Source organism: Mycteria americana, chromosome 4 (genome assembly GCF_035582795.1).
Source record: "Mycteria americana isolate JAX WOST 10 ecotype Jacksonville Zoo and Gardens chromosome 4, USCA_MyAme_1.0, whole genome shotgun sequence".
Lineage (NCBI taxonomy): Eukaryota > Metazoa > Chordata > Aves > Ciconiiformes > Ciconiidae > Mycteria > Mycteria americana.
Window position 1 is genome coordinate 91,498,077 of NC_134368.1, and position 17,760 is coordinate 91,515,836.

General features: G+C 45.5%; 1 long non-coding RNA gene across 2 annotated transcripts in view; it reads left to right on the forward strand.

The window, feature by feature from the left end:
• LOC142408768 (uncharacterized) overlaps positions 1-17,760 on the forward strand; it is a 31,243-nt gene that overhangs the window by 2,947 nt on the left and 10,536 nt on the right. The window contains exons 1-3 of one of the 2 annotated variants that reach the window (XR_012775411.1): positions 8,187-8,374; positions 8,947-9,007; positions 14,260-14,420. This is a non-coding gene — a long non-coding RNA (uncharacterized LOC142408768). Of the gene's footprint in view, positions 1-8,186; positions 8,375-8,946; positions 9,008-14,259; positions 14,421-17,760 lie in introns of those variants that run through there. The other variant, XR_012775412.1, reaches the window with a different exon arrangement.

Here is a 17,760-nt window from a genome sequence, read left to right on the forward strand (position 1 = left end):
TTGCAAGGAATGTCTCACCTTTGGTTTATAAAGACCTTTTTTTCCAGGGGAAAAAAGGATCCATGCGCTTTTGAATTAAGTATTCTGTTTTCTCCATTCCTGTGGGTTGTTATCTACCCAGCGTGTAAGCATTTTGCAAATATTTGACTGGAAATGACAAGAGATAAGGACAGGTGATAATCTGCTAGTGCTGCAGCAGGCATGCCCCTACCAAGCTGCACGGTAACTGCAAGGATATTTTTCAGCTTATCGTATCCTAGAATGAGTATGGTCTTTACTGAGAGCCTGCCTCTTGTATTTACTCATTTATCCTCTGCAAATTTCATTTGAATATCTGAAATGCTGACATTTATTTATTGCACTAGTCCTCTTTGTCCCCCACTCCGTGTTTCAGACAAACTGGGTTGCTAGCAAGGAGGAATGATAAGGGTGATGCTGCTACTGTTAAATGCCGGTACTGGCTTAGCACTGGCTTATTCTGGAAAAGGACCTCTTTCTGAGCCTCTCCACTTTGGGAGGAGAGCAGGTCTGGGAATCTCCTCTCAAGTGCAGTCCTCTGTGCTGTGCTGTTTGTTCCAACTCTGTTTTGAAGGATATTAGCAGTTTCCATCCTCCTCCTAATTCCACTGCCATAAAACATCCTTCTTACTCATGAAGTAGAATACCTAGATCCACCTTCTTGCCTCCTGGCTAATTACTGTCATTATCTGGCTAGACAAACTTGTCATGAGATTAGAATCTCCTCACAAAACAGGGTCATCTCAGGAAGTTCTTGCTATCCGGTTTTGTGTAAATCAGTCACCTCTGCAGCTAAAAGGCAGCTCAGATTCTTGAGAATTCACACGCTCCCAGGAGGGGAGCAGAAGAGCATTTCCACATCGGAGCTGCTTCAAAAGGCACTGGGCGTTCCCACTGACATCAGTGGGGCAAAGACTACGCCCACTCGCTTGCACCTGCTCAAGGAGTTGTCCTTTACAGATACTGAAAAGTACTAACCGCTTGCATCAATTTCATTGCCTGGATGTATCACTAGTGCAATAAAGTCGTTATATTCTCCTTACTGTATCCTTCACCCCTGTGCTTTTGCAGTTTACCTCAGCGTAACTCTGTGGCAAGCTTAGACATGCAGGGAGTAAAGGCAGAAGCCACTACCCAGGCTGGTCATTTTTTTGTGTTTTTTAAGGCTTCAGGTAATTCCAGCTTAAGATCCTGAACTAAAAAAAAATTCAAAACTCCATTTAAAACAGAAGCTTAGCTTTGTGCTTTTGCGCTGTAGGCACTGGGTGGTTCGCCCTTAGCTCTACGGGGCTTTTACACAGTCTCTCTTGGGGCTGGTTGTTTCACTGTGTTGAGAATGTAGGTCTCCTCGTGCTTAGGCAACTGAAGAGTCAAGCACCTCTTACCTAATTCCCTTCCTAAGTAGGCGAGCAGAAGGAATCCTTCCTCCCATAAACCTTTGGTGACACTTCACTTTGCACACTAGCCCACATACAGCCTGCCATGCCAAACAGCAGTATGTCGCTAATGCACTAAATAACTGTATTGCGTTTTAACAGGCCTGTGGCATCAAGGAAATTTATATTACCCCACGAATGCTCCAAAAGAGAAATGCGTGCAGTTGTAGGCTACTGTAACCATAGCTACAGCTAAACAAAACACTCCCTCAGCTATTGTAGCGACCTAAATTATGGATGGTTCTGGCTGTCCTGTACGTCTGCGATGCTTCAGTGACTCTGCTTGGGCTCAGAGACCTGCCTTAAAAAGATGAGTGTCTTCCCCGCTATCTGCTCAACGTTGTCTCTGTGCAAGAGTGGATCATCCAGAACACAAATTCTGGAGGCAGAACGTTTCCTCATTAGTTTACCTGGGAACAGACAGCCACAGAGAAATGGGCTCTCCTGGAGAAGCCTGGTGAGGTTGAACAGAGACAAAAGTGACTGGGAACAAGAGATCTGAAAGAGGGCGTGGTAATAGTGACTGCGGGGTGAAAGAGCAAAGGAAAGATGTGCTGTGAGAGCTGGAAACCCTGCAGCCAGGCTTGAGAGAAGGGGGCATCAGTGCCCAGGGTCTGGAGTATAATGAGACCATCCAGACCTATTGGATGCCAATTTTGCATTTTGTTAATTGACTTTCACCTCCCTATGACCTAGTTTCCAGATCAGTAAAGCAAGGATAACAGGCATCTCCTTTGCAGAGGGTGTTGAGATCTCCTGATGGAAGAACGCTGGATTAAAACATGGGTGGTTTTTATACACCCCTGTGCCAGATCCTGGAAGCAGCTTCTCATTCTCTAAGGAGAGAGACACAACTGTAGTGGAAGAAGGGTGCTATGAGCCAGCATTTGGTGTAAGTTCTCTCATTTTGCATGTGAGCGTATCTCTAGGCCTTGCCGCAATCCGCTATTCAAATTGTACCTTGCAGACCAAACAAATTACATTCTCCTTGAGCTTTTCTATGCCCTTCATCTCTCTGATACCTATGTATTTCGCAAGTCTCTCGTTGAAAAACCTGGAGACGTTGGACCCCGTTGTACAGACTGAACTGAGGCTGGTAAACACTAAGCTTAAAAAAAGCAAGTTCTTTCCTTTCAGTGACAGAGTTTCCTGCATTTCTGCAGGACCAGTGCAAGGCAATGCAGATGAGCATTCAGCAAAGGAGTGCGTGCACACATACTTAGTGAGCAACCCTGAAAAATTCCGGTTCGTTACTTTGCTCAGCAGGGGCAGGATAGTTGCCAAGTCCTCAGGGCAGCAATTGGCTGCCCTAATCCTTTCTCTTCCTACAGTTCCCTGCTTCACTTACACATTATTGTCCAAATTCAGCAGATGTTGAAGTTGGGATGCTACAGACAATAGTCTTCTCCTCTGATTCATCCTTAGAGCAGGCCCTGTCCTGTGTAGGAAAGGAGGCAAAACTAAAATATTACCTGTGTGTGTAATGAGGCTGTTCATAATGCATACACACAAGACAGCCAAATGAGGGTTGTACAGACATGCTATTTCCAAAGGTACCCAAATAAATGAAGCTTCCTACTTCCTTTATAATGGCCCTATTTGGACAGATTTGTGACCTAACCAGCTCTGGGGTGAATCCTACCGCTTGGCAGTCTGTACAGCTCGGGAGTGAGTATGGTGGATGAGGGTGATTGTCTCGGACCGCTGGGCTATTCCTCAAGTAGTCACACTTCAGCACCTTTGTATAGCGGTGCTGTGACTTGTCCCAGAGGGAAAGGAGAGGGTCAGAACTGAAAAAGCCATGGACACGAGTCAAAAGGTCTGTCAGCTCAGCTTGGCTGATCCTGGCAGAGGCTTCTTCCAAACCACTGGTTCTTAAATCTAGTTTGTGTAGCAGTAAATCATATCAGCTGTAGCAGAGGATCTTACTCTGGGTTCTGTGCTACAACTGAGCCCGCTTTGCTGTACAGTGCAGGCTGCTCCTAGAGTTCAGTCTTGGACCTCAGCATCCCAAACAATTGAAAGACCGCTGGCCCACTTCGATGCTACAAAGTTAGATGTGCTTTGCCTTTGGAGCGTGAGGAGTTAGGCCAAAACAGGAGAGCTACAACAAGAGAACATGAAAAAAATGCAATTACCCCACGTGTATGTTCCTGCGATAACTAAGGTTGTCAGGGACGCAGGAGATGCAGGTTCTGTCTATCTAAAGACCTTTGCAACCAGTAGTATTGGTGGCTTACACTTCTGCCAGTGTGCTGCTTCTGATGCCTCCAAAGCAGTTAATCTCACTTTTTCATTCTATTGTAACTGGTCTCCATTGCACTAGCAAGTAAGTATGCTGGTACAGCCGAGAGGGAGCGGCATACTCTAGGAACAGCTGGTAGCTGCAAGGATTGCCGGGCAGCCTTCAAGAAAATGTTCTTAGTGATGTGCAGACTAAGGCTTGATCTAGCTCTCATTCGCACTGAGAACATGTTTATCAGCAGGCCGTTAACCCAGAGGGAGCCACTTCTTATTCTCCAGTTGAAGTGCTTCTACTTTGGTTTCATCAGCTCTTTGTGAGATCTGAGAGATGCTCAGGGTCACTCCCTAGGGTAATAGCTGCGCCATGTTCCCTCAAACCAGGGCCACACACATCTGAATTCTTACCCTCAGCTCAACTTCTTGGTATTAGTGGAGAGGAACAGTTAGACCAGAAGATACTACTCTAAGAGTGCCACATTTGTAAAAGGAGCAGGTTGTTCCTATCTTCTAGTGAGCAAGGACTGTGCTGGCTGTGACGGCAGTCTGGCTCCTGACAGCTCTGTCAGACTGTGGAGTCAGAAAGGTAAATAGACCACTAAACACCTAATGGTGAAGGGCACCTCCATCAGAAAAGTCTGAGGGAGAGAGAAAAAGCCCCAACTTACAGCCCGTTGGTCTAGGCGCCAGCCTGAGATAAAGCACTGCTTCAAGTCCTGTTCGGCTCGTTTTGGATCTCAAGTGATTCATTTCTCCCAGAGCCATCTCTCAGAGTGACGGAGCTGCTGACCTCCCAGGTCGTGGTCCCCCTTCCTCCATATCACCTCCAGCTCTTCTGTTTGGTGCAGCAATACCGTCAGGGGAGCGAGGGCTTCAGTCCTGGCTTCTGGGACATGTTGCAACTCTCAGCACTCGCAGGGTGTTGAGGCAGCAAGAGCAGGTATTTCTCTTTGTCCTGACAGGGAGGGAGAGGCCCTCGAACAGTGCGCTGAGAGGGGTAATTGCTGCAGCGTGTTTTCACCTGGGGAATGATTAAGCAAAGATTTGTAATCTTTGCTTAGGCATGAGGGGAGACAGAACCTTGAACTTTAGTCTCCCATCCTCCTTTAGACTTCTGCTAGCAACATCTCTTTTCTCTCCGTTGTAGCTAAAGAGGGTGAGAGAGGTAGGATAAGCGCCTGGTGCATTGGTCAGGCTGTTGGGCCAAAAGGAATGCGGAAAAGCAGGCCAGCTGCCTGCAGAGCAGCATCAGCCTTGCTACCTCCTGCAAGCTACACGAGCCCCCCACTACTAGAGCTTATTCCTCTGGATGGGATAGGGAGAAGGATTTCTTGGTTGCTACTTCTCTTGACTCAGGTACAGCTCTGTGTGAGTTGGTCTTACAAGCTGGAAAAATGGGACAAGGCTAGCTGAAATTTGCTCTTGCAGTCTTTACCCTACAGGCATTCCTCAAGGGCCAGTTTCTCTCTCTTGCTTCTGAAGTGCTTTAACGTTCACAAGTTGAAGGGATTTCGCTGTTTGAAACTGTTTTAATATGAACCGTCTGTCGTTCAAATATGCTCCAAGCCAGGATTTCACAAGTTCCAGCCAATGACCCTGTGCAATTATTTGTTAACCATCCATTTGTACCAGAGTGTTGCCCAGAAATCTTTTCTGCTGAAGAGCAGGAAGATAAGGCCTGGACCTCCATGCCAGGAAATTGTCTCAAGCCCCAAATCGTTTAGAAACTCTGCGTGAGTTTGTTGCTGCTAATCCAACTTTAACTGTAGTACAGCTTTGAATTACAATGACTTCAGTCATTTCAAAGCACACGTTCCACCGTCATGTTCCACAGAAAGTAAGTCTTGGCTGTGTTACAAGTCAGGGAAAGTGGCTCTTTCTCACCAGGGAGCAATTGCTGTGCAGCATGGCAGGGCTCTGAAACTCTTACATTTGGGCTGGTGGAAAGCGTCAGAGGGCTGTGTTGAGTTTTGTTCTTACACAGACGCACTATCCTGCTACCTGGTGCAAAGGGATCGCGCATCTCTGTCAGTGAGACAGAGCAAGTTAAATTTTGAGCTCTGTCTCAGGACTCTCGAGTCAAACAAGATGCTTCAGAGCTACCTTCTGTATCAGCAACCTCTAACTTGTTCAGCAGTCTCCATATTCTCTGTATTGTATTACTGGCGATGCACAGAGCTCCGTAACCATTTGGGAAGTCTGGCAGAGCATAAACAAAATACATTGACACACATAGCAACTCAAAACCAAGTTACCTGCCAGCTCAACGTGTAGGTTTTGCATTGAAGATGCAGAATAAATTAGACATCAAGCCACTGGTGGTGGACGCACAGCACCCAGATTATCTGTGAAACTTCCTAGATATCCACCGTGATCTCATCTGTGACTTAGAAATGAAGAGAACATGAGATCAGTTTGTATTCTGGCATTACTTAGTGTATGCTTGTTTGTGGAAAATTGTCTATGGCCTTCTGATGAAAACAAAGTGGTTTCTTGCATCTGCAGACCTGAGCACTCACATTCTGTGGAGAAATGAATAATTTTAGGGTTTGTTGGTTTGTTTGATTGTTCATTAAATGCAAAGTAAAAGCTCTCTCTAATCCCCTCCCATCCTTCTGGCTGAACAGGCTCACCCTCAGTTCAGAGGCATGAGGTCTTGACAGGAAGGTTGCACCCCTCGGCTGGCTTTCCTTCTCCATTGACTCTTGCGGAGGGATCGCCGCCTTTTGCGAGGACCATTTGGATTTATGCTGGGAAGCAGCGCCCCAGCACAGACAGTCTGGTACTGCATCCCCTTCTTTTCCTCCTGGCTTGCGTTGAGGCACCTGCCTCCCAGGAAAAAACGTATCTGAACGTTTTCTCTTCAGACGGTAGGACCTCCTTGCCACAGTAGAAAACTGTGCTTAGTGCTGCAGGGCTGCAGTCACCCTCAGTTACCCTTAAGGCCACAGCAGAAACCTCTTGCAAACGCTCTGAATGTAGACTTGTCTTTCAGCGTCTGAGTGAAACTGCATCGAGTGCATTCTCTCACTGATGAGACTTGTCCGCTACATCGAGCTATTCAGGCAGAACAGGCAAGTATATTATTAAGGGATTGCAACTGGTCCTTCACAAATCACCTGCATATGATTTGTGGCAGAGAGGTCTTCCCCTCACCCCAATTTCTCTTTCTGCTATGGAAAAGAACAGCATTAGTTTCCAACACTGCCTCAGACAAAACACTTGAGGGTCTTACAAGGTTTTCTTGTTTTCTGGCATGCTACTTCCTTCTCCTGCCTGGAGGATTTAGAGTTTTGCCCTGGGGCAACCGACCTCCCCGTGCCCTCTCCTCACTCTCTTGTCACTTACTAAAGCCAGTCCCATCTTGGCAAACCCATGGGACAGTGATGGGGAGCGAGGGATAGAGAAGAGTTAATGTCACTGATGTAAAACCGCAGTGTATTTGAGTGTTTGTTGAGCACTTCACAAACTATAAACCACTCTGTGGGGGTGCTGGAAATAGAGATAAATGAATCTGAGTAACTTCACAAACCAGCATTGTTGGTTTTGGTGGGTCTATGAAAGTCCTCTTCCCCACTGGATGCCATGTTGCCACACAGTAGATACCAGCTCTCCCCTGGGCTGGACACTGGTGTCTTGTGTCCTGGACCATTTTTGGTAATGACCACGTCAGTGCAGAGGCGATGGCCAAATGTTTATTAGTTTATGAGTCCAGGACCAAACGTGTTACGGTGACGTGGTCACATGCCTTCCTAGCAATCAGCAATACTTGAAATCCAAGTTACGGTGACGCACTAAGTTGGAAAATAAGGAAGGATCCAATGAACGAAAACTTGCAACACTCAGGAAACACTTCTGGGGCTGAGCCCATCTTTTGGGGACAATACATTCCCTCTACTTGCTGACAGTGCACGGTTCTGCCAAACTTTCTGGTACCTTGAAATCTACTTTTTGCAGAAAGACATCTCATCACATCCTAACACCTCATTGTTGGCTCTTAACTATTGTGAAACGTAATTGCGCCCTGTGGCTGAAAGGCAAACAAAAGAAACCATCTCTTCAAGCCCAGAAGTAATACTGAAAACTTACCTGTCACAGCAAATGGGATATACATTGAAGGAAGGGAAAGGGGAAGTCAGGAAAAGAATGAGGAAAAAAAAGAAAATAGAAACAATAACATAACATTTGCACCATTATATTCACTAGGTTTTGATGATCCCTCTTTGAATTCTTTTAGGTAATTGTTGAACCAGTTTATACTTTTGACTTTCACTTCAGGCTGTGGCAATGAGTTCCACAGGTAAATGGTGCACAAAAAAAGTTAAAAAGAATGATGGCCCCAGTGAGCCCATTCAGGCAGCAGCCTTGGAGCAAATCGCTGTGTGGAAAAGCTCTTCTATTTCAGAACTGCAATCTAATAACACAATTATTTTTACCTACTTCTTGTGTTACAGGAAGAAGTGAAAAATCATTCCCTGATCACATTCTCTGCATCACTCTGGAGCTCCAGCACGTTCCCCTTCAGCCTTCTTCTTTTCAAGCAAGAGAGGCCTGATCTGTTTCTTCTCTCCTGCTGCTGAAGCCATTTTATGTCCCTCATCAACAGGGTCACCTTAGACTTTTCTGAAGAAAAAAGAGGGCATAGCAACGTGATGACTAAGACTGCAAGTGGATTCAAGGTGTTACCACATTATTAAAGTATACCATGGCACAACTGTATTTTCTTAACACCTTCTAACATCCTCTGGGCTTTTTTGGCCCCTGCAGGGCACTGTGTAGGAGGAGGAAGACTCGTGCTGCATCCAGGCTGGACAATTTTAGGAAGGTCTTTGAGTTTTACTGGCACAGTCTGATGAGACTGTAAAGAAAGAATAGGCAAAGCTTTTGGCAGCTTGGAGGACAGCGATGTCTAGGGGCGGAGAGGATTCTGCTCTAGGAAGACATCTGAGTGAGGTTCATGAAGGGAAGGAGGAAAAAACTAAACAAAGCCCCTTTGGTTTGGGCTAAGGTAGTGCTGAACACGAGAGCTAGAATATTAATTAAAAGCTTGAGTCTACCTCAGGCTCCTCTGGAGGCCTTAAGTAAAGCTGCCATCCCAAATTGTCCTGTCTAGACTACTACTGCCAGAGCACGGCTTGGGCCAAAGAGCACTGTGGGATCTGGGACTGCCGGCACATCTCTGCTTGTTGGATCTGCACTGTGGCATGTCCTGGAGGGACCTGACACGTACATGCTGTCTCCTTTCCTGCAGCTTTAGGAACGTGGGGAAGACGATCCATCTCACACCACTTGATGCAGCTCCCTGCAGGGAGGTCAATGCAAACATTTTTTCCAAACACTTAAAATACATAAAGCCTGATATTTCTGTTGCTAGAGGATTAGATAAGCTTAAGTAAATTGTCATGACCACCTTTTCTCCCCAGTCCTGCAGTGTCTTTGAGATGCTCTTTTCAGAGCGGTGATGTCCTCTGAAATGGGCAGCCTGAGCAGAGTAGATGCTGCTGTGCTGCTTTCACTAAGAACTGTCATTGCTTCGAATGTGCTGAATTCCTTTTGGCCTAAATCCTGGAGAGCTAAGAGAAAAAGGAGTGGCTCCCTTCCTGTTAAGAGCTTCTTTTCCTTCCCCCACAAAGTTTCTGTTGAACTGCCCTCGTGCAAACGCCTCCTGAAAGTCAGTAATTAAAGTCCGTGGTGTTGCATGGGGATAAGGGAAGGCAGTTTCTGATTAGTCTGCATTACAGAATGCACAAAGGGCACAGACACAGTCGAGAGTCTCAAATCGCAAGTTACATTTGCATTTCTCTGTTTGTAAATCAAGTATATTTGATACAGAATTGCTAGGACAACAAGCATGGCACTCTTGCCTGCTGTTATCCAGCACAGTGTAACTAAACCCTTCATACTCAGAAATCACAAGTGGAGCCCTCAAAAAACTTTTAAGGTTGGTGTAAACTTGATGAGACACGGTGTTTTAGCCTACATATTTTGAATTGCATTTATTTGCTAATCATCTTTCAGAATTCAGGGGTCAAGCATTTTAGTATCTTTCTGTAACCATGTGGGCTGGAAAGGTAGTTCTTTTTCCTTTCTTTCTTTAAAATCAAAGGTGGGAATCTTGTGTAATTGCAGGAGCGGCAGCTGTAAAAGGGAAAGATTGCTCTGAGATGAGGAACGCTGTCACCGTAGCTGGTGATACTACAGATTATTTTCTGGGAAGTGCTGGACCAGGCCCCTCCTCAGCCTTCTGGGAAACCCAAATTGTTGATTCCTCTTTCCAGTTTAGTTTCACACGACTTCTCTTTTCTGGTTGAAGCCTGGGTTTGCCACCCCTGAACTGGATGACAACGTCAACCTGAGATCAGGGGGAGCAGCAATAGGCTGGTAAGCAGACATGCTATTATACAGTGCCTCAATCTGCATTCATTAGCTCTGGCTGTCCTCTGTCAGCAATGATGTATTTTTTCCTGAGGACCCGGCATCCCTTTAACCTGCAACACTTGACATACTTTAAACAAGTGTCATTGCTGTCATTATGATACGACCCTTCAGCCAAATACCCAGGGCAACCATCAGTCTGTCAAGGGCTCCTGCTCTGCAATAAATGAAGCTGTGGCTCCATCTCCATCCCAGGACTTCACCCTCTGGGAAGGACAGCTAAAACTTTCCTAGTCATTCAGACAGCTTTCCTCCTACTCCTTACCCCTCCCCAGCTCCACAATATGAAGAGCCTGTTTTCAGTTCCTCTCTGCAGCAGCCAGATTTATTATAAGCTCAGGGTGGAATGAATTCTGTTGTTATCACACCTGCTCAACACACTCTACGAACAGGCAGACTGAGAAACTCAGCACAAAAAAAAGAGCCTGAGCTAGTTTCTGTTCAGACAGACGGGCAGACCTGCAGTCTTGCAGAACAAAACCTTCTTCCCCGTCCTCTCAGTCAAACCCAAGCTTCCTCACTCAGCTCAAACCTTTTCTTTTGTACAGTCAGAGTGACCTCTCACCTGGGGCTTGCCTGCCCAATTTGTAAGCCCTTTAATAATGATAATCCACTATCCTACTTTACACATCAAAACGCACACAGGCTCCTCCCAAACAAGAGAACTTGGCAGATGAGCCGTGGGTAAAAAGCACAATCGTTTATACAAATGATGCTGTTCAAGGGTATCATTTGTCTTTCTCCTCAGCAGAAGGAGAAGATTTCTTCCCCTCCAAATCTTACATAAGTAATGTTTATAATTAATCACTGCAGTATTAGGTGTATCCAGCACAAGATCACTCTGCTGTGGATGTACCATGTACTAAGGATGCAGCTGGCAAAGCCTTACCATGTCCCAGTGTCTCTCCAAGACCACTTCAGAGACAGCCTGGAGAGAGGGGCTAGATCAGGCTTTCCCTTGCTGCAACATTGCGTCTGGGTCTCTGCATTCTGTTGTAGCCCTGTATAACTGTCCTAGTTTTTGTCCGTCTCTAAAGGTAACTCGTGCTTTATGTGATTAGGGAGCATCTAACACAAGAAGTCTCTAATCTGAGCTGAGCATTAGCTAAGTGTCTGTGGCAAATTCTTTGTGGAGGAAACAAAATAATCACAATGCGTTCCAGCTTCTCTTAGAGACGACAGCTTCTGGTATCATTTTGGAGTGGCGGGTAGGAAATGACAGTGAATCTGTACACACCGCAGTCCCTCATAAGCCACAAATAATGTGTATTAGAGCTCCTTCGCATCCTGGGACTGAAAGAGGGGGGTCCGCCGTGATGCAGACAGTGCGTGCAGCGGACATGCCATACTCTGCCAAGGGGTGGAAAGGATTGTCACTGCAAATATGTGGGCCGTTCTGCATGGTCCCTCTTCATTACATCGGGCCGCTTCAGTTGACAAAGCTCGTCATACTTGCCATAGCGAACCTGTTAGCATCTTTTAGATCTATGTAAATTCTGGTGTTGATGAATTCAGCAGCTTCCTCTTGAAAACTTTTATTGGGTGACTTTCACACTGCCCCCACAGAGCCCCGTTCCTTGAAGTCAATGGGAGATATGGGTGTGGTGAAAAGTCAAGATCAGACCTGTAAATCAGATGATAAAGAGAAGTGAATCAGTAGGAAATGCTCTTGGGGAGCAACATATTCCTCTCTCATCAATTAAAAGCACAGGGAATGGCTCAGGAATAGCTTCCCTCCGACACGTAAGAGACTGTATTTCAACAGCATAATGGTCTAATAGAGCTTTCTAATAGGCTGAGGACATAAAAGCATGCTTGTTGCTAAATAAATTGTTCGGGCCATCTAATAAAATCCATTTCTGAAGAAGGATATGCAAATTTGTGTGGTTGCTCTAAGGATGTTTTCAGACCTCTTGTATAGTATTAGCATAACCTGTGGCAGAGCCCAGTCCCCAGCAAATTGACATGCTGTGTGCTATGCCCCAAAAATGTTTGATGTGGCTATTCAGGCTTCAGGTGCGCAGCCCTAGGGAACATACTCTGCTGTGTCCAGATCTCTTACGTTCTCTGAAAGCCTCCCTTACTCACTGGCTCCTCCCGAAGTACCCGTGGCAGGTCACTGTGGAAATTGCGTGCCACTTCTGTCCTTTTGTTTGCTGAGTTTATTTAATTAATGTTATTCCAGCTTTCTTCCTGACTTTCTTCTCTCTTCGTTGTTTCAAAAGCCGGTGGTACTTAGCCTGCTGTGGGTCATAAGTCATCAAAAGGTTGCCCGTGACATCATTGCAAATAAAATAAAAATGCATAAAAACATGCCCATGCATGCAAAGAACCAAAGCAGAGAGACGGAAATAGCAAATGAATGTGCAAGTTTTCACTGACAGCAGTCACAACGTTCCTTGTACTGTTTGCTCATGTGAGCTGTGCTGGCACAAGTCGATTCTTGGACTTTGTCCCCAGAAGATGAGGTGGCCTTCCATTAAAAGACAGATTGAGAAATGCCGTTGCCAGTGCTGGATGTCACTGCTCACATTGCCTGTGCTTGTAGCGTTTCCCATGCTCCTCCCTTGCCCTGTTACCACGGCTCTGCTTCTGCCACCACCCCATCTTGGGACTTTCTGTATTGCTTATGGGGCAGTGTTTGTGGAGCCGAGTGCCTTTTCATGAGCTGTTTCATCATGTTGCTTGAATCACGAACAACAGCAGGGCTAATAAAAGAACCTTTGAATGCTCTGCAGATGGAAGATGTCATACTGGGAAAATCAATCCACAGATCTGCTCTTTGATGGAATCTAGCTGCAGGCAGATGCTTTCATGTACGGCAGCATCTTCCCAGACAGATTATTTCCTTGCTCACATTGTGTACAGTCGTGCAAGTCCTGGGATAAGCAGCTTCGCACTGCAGCACTTTTATAAACACAGCTAGAGTTCCTTTCTCATCCAGGCTGCTTCCCTTTGGGGGTGTTTTGGGATGGATGAGAGAGAAAACTGACTAGCAGTGACCATCTGACTCGGTAAATCTAGTCCGAGGGTTAACAAGTAGTGATTCAACAGGGGATTGCAGGAGCGACCCATTCAGTGCGTGTGAGCCGCAGTCGCGTCTCCACACAGCCCCCAGCACAATACACGCTGAGGTAAATGAGATGATAGAGCAAATATCTAGCATGTCCAGTTGCTCAGAAGAAAAGGCAGGAAGTTGTTTTGTCAGCATTTCCATCTAGTTTCCTCAACATTTTTAAAGTTAAAAAAAAAAAAAAAGTACAGCCATCTCCATTGCTAGGAGTGAAACGATAAGGATCAGGTAGGAGCTCTGTTCAGACAGCTGTGCAGAAATGGTCTGGAGTTCTCATCAGAAGACGAGACACATTGAAACATGTTGTGATACTTTCTTCTATTACTCATTATCACATTTGCACCTAGAAACAGCATGAAACTCCCAACAGGCCAAGTGTTACACATGCCAACCTCCAAAGAACCTCCATAAACGGAGAAAAGGGCATCCCTTGACACATGCAGATCTCATATCGCACACTGAAACAATAATAAACCCAACCTGTGAGCTCGTTACATTTTATGAGCCTACATTTTGGGTAGGAGTTTCTTTTTAGTGAGATTTTGCTTGGTATCCATTGCCAACAGCTAACACTAAAAATAGTAAATTACCACCTAATCTAATCTAGCCTGACTCAGCTACTTTCTTCCAGGTTTATTTGGTTTTATCTCAATGTCAGTTATTGAATATTAACAGCCTTCCACAAGAGAACTTCTAGACAGTGCCAGTCCAGGGGAAACACGGGAAAATACAGTGTAGTGTGAGGGTTTATGAGCTTTGTTAATGAGGACTGAGTTTTGCAGCGGAGTTGCCTCCCAGAGCACCTTCCCACCCCATTTGCCTTTGTAACCCCCTCCCTTCCACCCGTAGTTGTCCTGAACACACCTTGTGGCAACATGAAAAGGCGTTTATTTACACGAAAAAGCAACATTGGGATAGTGCCGGTGTGCTCTGTCTTTGGTATGAAAAGCAAGTGGGTTTTGTCCTTTAAAAAAAAAGTTGTTTCCTTTGTTTTTAGCTTTTCTTTCTTACTGTACTTCTCATCATATGTTTTTCTCCCTGTTTTGCTGCCCACAGCCCTGGAAGCTGGTTTCCACCAGGACGTGCCACTGTGCATTACCTGTAGACTGAGCGGTTGGCTCTGCTCCACATCACGCATGAGAGGGACTGTTACAGAAGAACGGGCAGAGTGAAATTCCACCCAAGGCGTTTTCATTCAGCCATCCTCAAATTCTGACGTAAGTATTGCTAAAATTTAAACCGGGTATTACTATTTGGCAACTCCAGCTGTGGGGCACAGCGCTATATATATGTAATAGTCTGTCCATCTTTCCTACACAGCACTTCAGTGACTTCCTCATAACAGTTTGGTCTCTTTATTGTTTTGCTGTTTGTTCTTCCAAAGTGCAGAAAGGTTATTTCACTTCAGATCTCAGAGTTAATGGCAGACAAAAGGAAGTGGGTGTGAAGTAGCTTATATGCGCACTGTGAAAACCCGGTGCCCTTTCTATTTATAGCTCTACTTGAACTTTCATTCATTGAGTTGCTATTTTGGTATGGCAAACGTTCCATCTCCCAGGGAAAGTATGTTAGCAGTGCAGGTGAGCAGGAGGGAGAACACATCGGTCATGCAGATAAATATTTAATGGCCTAGAAACCGTTGCCGTTCCCAGAAAGCATATGTAACCAAAGTGATACTAAAGTGAAGGTTCCCTTGCACAGTCATTCAGCTAATAAGCAGAGCAATGTTTTGAGGTAAACCCAAACCTTTTTACTGACTTCTTATCTTTTATTAAATTTTAAATCAAAGGAATTTTTAATATTTCTCTTGTCAGTGGAATAGGTTTGTCTGATAAAATGAATACCCTTGGTCACTTGTCCCATGCTCTGCCTTCTGGGTAGAGAGCTGGCTAACAAGCATTAAAAAGCTACAGGTGGGCTTTTTAGTCCTGGCCAAGGGGGTTTCCTTAGCTGTTCAGTGTCTCACATCTTTCTGTTATAGTGCAGCCAGGGTCAGCACGGAGTCCACATCACTGGGCAAGCCCATGGTGATCAGGCGGGAAGGAGGCCTGCAGGTTGGGGTCGGCGCCCAGGCCAATGAAGATTGTTACTTAACTTCTAACATGGCTAAACTGAGGTGGAACAAGTTTAATTCCCATGGGTAGCACAAAGCAGAAGCGCATGGGTTTCCGGTGGCCCGTAGCTTCTTCCCAAGAGAGAGACCTGAACAGCTTCATGCCTGGATGGTCTTACCAGATGGGGCCAGGAGCACACACGAGCACGAGCTGGCTATCTCCAAGTGCCCCTGAGTGCTCAGCCCGAATGACCAGGCAGCCATCTGCATCTGTTTGAAATAAGAGTAGCGTTTGTCTTGAAACAAACCTCTGAGTCACTGTTACCCAGACCTACACTCTAGTAGCCTCTGTGACACTTCTAAAGTGAGGGCTTGTCCCAGTACTGCTTGCTGGCAATGGTGGGACTCCGAAAGAAGGGGATGTTTGGAAGTGGGTACTCCAGAGATAAGCTGTCAGCTGTAACTAGATGTCAACTGCATTGCCATCATGTGTGTTGCAGAAGGTGTGAGAAAGTCTGTGAACCCCCTTTGCCAGCAGGTGTGAAATGATCTGAGTTAGAAGCGCTGGTAAAAGGGGTTCAGTCTGTGTGAGCTAGGCAAGGCAGGTGTCACTCTGGCACAAGCTAGAGCCGTAGCCATACTGCATATGGCAGGGTGGTTGCGATGTAAAAGGGAAGGTCAGCATTTCGCAGCAGATGGGCTGGTATGAGTCTGTTCTCAGCCCAGTATCCTGTGGGCTACTTCATTAACTGGTGGAAATCCGTCTCTGCGCACCTATGATTTTCTCTGGCCAGAGCTCTAGCATCCTTCAGAGGCTAAAAGCTGTTTAAGTCCGGCTCATTTCTTCAAAGAGAGGACAGAAAATTTCAGGTGAAGGCCAAGTCCTGCCTTTACACTTTTGCTGTGTACAGTGATTAATGATGATGCTGTTCCCAGAGTAGGTGGAGAGTTTGCTTGCTGGATCCACTATGCTTAAGGATCTCTCTGAGTACGTTGGGACTCCCTGGCCGTACTACAGCCATACTTACAATTAACACCTTTCTCCGCATTGTCATTATTTAGCCATCATAATCATAATGTCTTAGATAATTTCTTTACTCACTCACCAGCTTGGCTAATTGATAGATGATATTTTAAAGGAACCCAAACTGTTTGTTCCCACCTCCTCTTCCCTTTTTTATCCAGTAATAGTTGTACCCACCAATGCAGACCTTCTTGCATACTCAGATGCCCTCTCACTGAATACCTTTGTGGACTTCACCAATGTTTACCGGCTGAATAGGCAGGGCTCCCTTCAGAGGAAGTCTGGGCCATTGGCTTCAATCGAAGCAAATTCATGAAGGAAAATTCTGGACGTGGTCTGGTGTAGCCCATACTTCAAGGCCTTATGTGAAGCACATACGTGATCAGGCAGAATGAAGGTTCGTTATGAATTTTGAGCGCTTGGCTTGACAAACTCAATAATACTGCAGAGCAAGCTGGAAGAAGGAACTGCACACGTGTCATCTTACTGGGGCTTGAGGCAAGTGTTCCCAGAGAACCGTTTGCTAGTCTATACCGGGCCAGTCTGAACCCCCACTGAATTTAGTGAGAAACCAAGAGACTTCGCATGTGTCACTTACTGCGAGACAAGTTACAGATATATTTAGGATGAGGACATTAGACAGCCAGGTCCAGATACTCGAAGATCCTTTTCTTCCAGCAAGAATTAAGGGTCTTACTGTCTTTGAGGATCTGGCCCTTCTCCCACAGTTTGGAGGCACCCAGGCGTGTTCTAATATAACCTCATGTCACAAGTCACAGGAGGCTCCCATGTATTTTTTGCGTGTCAGTTATTATGGAGCTGTTAGAAAGGCAGAATAGAAAAGAGAAAAGAAAAGAGAAAAGAGAAGAGAAGAGGAAGAGAAGAGAAGAGAAGAGAAGAGAAGAGAAGAGAAGAGAAGAGAAGAGAAGAGAAGAGAGAAAAGAGAAAAGAAAAGAAAGAAAAGAAAAGAGAAAAGAAAGAAAAGAAAAGAAAAGAAAAGAAAAGAAAAGAAAAGAAAAGAAAAGAAAAGAAAAGAAAAGAAAAGAAAAGAAAAGAAAAGAAAAGAAAAGAGAAAAGAAAAGAAAAAGGAGTAGAGGAGTGCTTTCCCTAATTCATCACCTTTACTGTCTCTCCTATGGAGCATAGAGAAGTCAGTAGAAAAACATGTGCCTTAGGAATTTCCTGGATTGGGAATGAAGGGTTTGATTCATTGCTAATAAAGAAAACCAGGAGTTGCAAGCCAGCTTACCGATTGAGGGACTCCTTTAGGGCTTTTGGGATGGGTACTAGCATCTGTCACGAGCATCTTCCCTTCCTATGGGAGAGGCACCGCTTGCCGCTTTTTTCTCTCATCTAATCCTGCCTACTCATATTCACAGGTCTTTGTTTACCAAAGCTGCCTTTACAGGGTTAGATTAACCACTTAATCAATGTTGTAGCCAGGTTAGGAACCTGGTTGTAACACAAGGCGCACTGACTG